Source organism: Gavialis gangeticus, unplaced genomic scaffold, assembly GCF_001723915.1.
Source record: "Gavialis gangeticus isolate Ggan-Ray unplaced genomic scaffold, GavGan_comp1, whole genome shotgun sequence".
Classification (NCBI taxonomy): Eukaryota; Metazoa; Chordata; order Crocodylia; family Gavialidae; genus Gavialis; species Gavialis gangeticus.
In genome coordinates this window covers 81,378,581-81,380,020 of record NW_017729025.1, presented here as the reverse complement: position 1 = coordinate 81,380,020, position 1,440 = coordinate 81,378,581, and the positions used below count along the sequence as shown (strand labels likewise).

Below are 1,440 nucleotides of genomic sequence, written 5' to 3'. Positions count from 1 at the left end.
GTTTGGGGGGGGGGGTGCAGGTGCTACGTGTGCATCTCCACACTGACTACCTCACCTGAAGTCAGAGATGTGCCTGCAGGAATGTGAGAACTACCACATGCTAGTTCAGAGGCGACGTCCACTAGATACAGGAACAGGCACTTCCGAGGAAGGTGGAAGAGCCTCTTGCCACCACTTGCTTGCTGATCCACCTCCTACCTCCGAGCTGGAACCTAGCCATGACATCACAGGACTGTAGCAAAGGAGGTGGGGGCAGGGATCTCCCCAGTCACCTGGCCTAGCCCCTTTTCAGGGGGCCCATCCAGCATGACTGAAGAGCCTGTCCCAGGTCCTGCCTGCCCTGCACCGCTGGGCCCACCCAGCAGCTGCCCCGCTCACAGCCTTTTCTGCCTGCCCTGCACCAAGGTCCCTACCCAGTGGGGACGAGGCATTCCCTGGGCCCCGGGGATAAGGACAGGGGCTGCGGGGAGGCAGGAGGAGCTGACACCCCCCAGCACAGGGGGCGCGACCCCCTCTCTCCTCCCGGTGTTTCCACCCCTCCCTGGACCCCCCAGCCTGCAGCGGCCCATTGGACCCCAAGCGAGGCCCAGGCACGCGACATGAGTTTACTTATTGACATCAAAGCGCCGCCGTGACATAACGCCACCTCATTAGGCTTGTAGACACCGTTCACACCAGGCCCAGTAGCCCCGGGTGGGGCCCAGCAGCGGTTCGCGCACAGCTGGCTCCCCTAGGGGCTCCGCACGTGGGCCGAGCCAGTCTCTCCCCCCGCGGTCGCTCCCCTCACCTCACCTCACCCCACCCGCGCGCGCTCAGGCCCGTTGGCGGCCGCCGCCCGGTTCGGAGGAGCCCGCCACTACGTCACGTGACGTGACGCGTGTGGGCGGGACCCCTGCTCGCGCAGCCCGGGCTTCATTCCTCGCCCTGCGCATGCGCAACGGGAGGGGCGGGGCCTGGCTGCGTGGCTCCTCCCCCCGCCTGTGTGGCCTCCGGCGAGCTGCAGGTCGCACGTCGAGTCCTGGAGATGGCAGTGCCCCTCCTGCCCGAGCTGGACCGGCGCTTCTGGCTGGGGAGCCGTGCCAGGCGGAGGCTGAGGGAAGCCTCCCGGGGATCAACTTGAGCAAGCCGGGAAGCCTTACGGATGCCCAGAGCGTTGAAGTGATTAACCAGCCTAGAGCTGAAGGTTGTGAAGACGAGGGAGGGCATTAGGATTGGGGCAGGGAAATGGCTGAATTCAAGTAAAACCACTGACCAAGGTAGAGGCACGCTCTCTTATTAGACCACCTAGACGGTTGCAGAAAAGTGTCTTTATTTGCACGGTTCCAGGCTCATGCAGCCTCCTCGGGCAGAGGAGAATGCAAAGACAGTCACATTTCTCCCAAGTGGAAATGAAAATGAATACTGCACAGGAGAGCTGGAGGGTGACTAAAGCATCCATGT

General features: G+C 63.1%; 1 protein-coding gene across 1 annotated transcript in view; it reads right to left on the bottom strand.

Moving 5' to 3' along the window:
• Positions 1-770, bottom strand: part of RAD51 (RAD51 recombinase) — a 21,080-nt gene extending 20,310 nt beyond the window's left edge. The window contains exons 1-2 of the mRNA XM_019519011.1: positions 647-770; positions 56-212 (exon numbers count right to left, since the gene is read on the bottom strand). The gene's annotated coding sequence lies outside the window, so the exon portion shown is untranslated. The remainder of the gene's footprint in view (positions 1-55; positions 213-646) is intronic.
• Between the last annotated feature and the right edge of the window lie 670 nt (positions 771-1,440).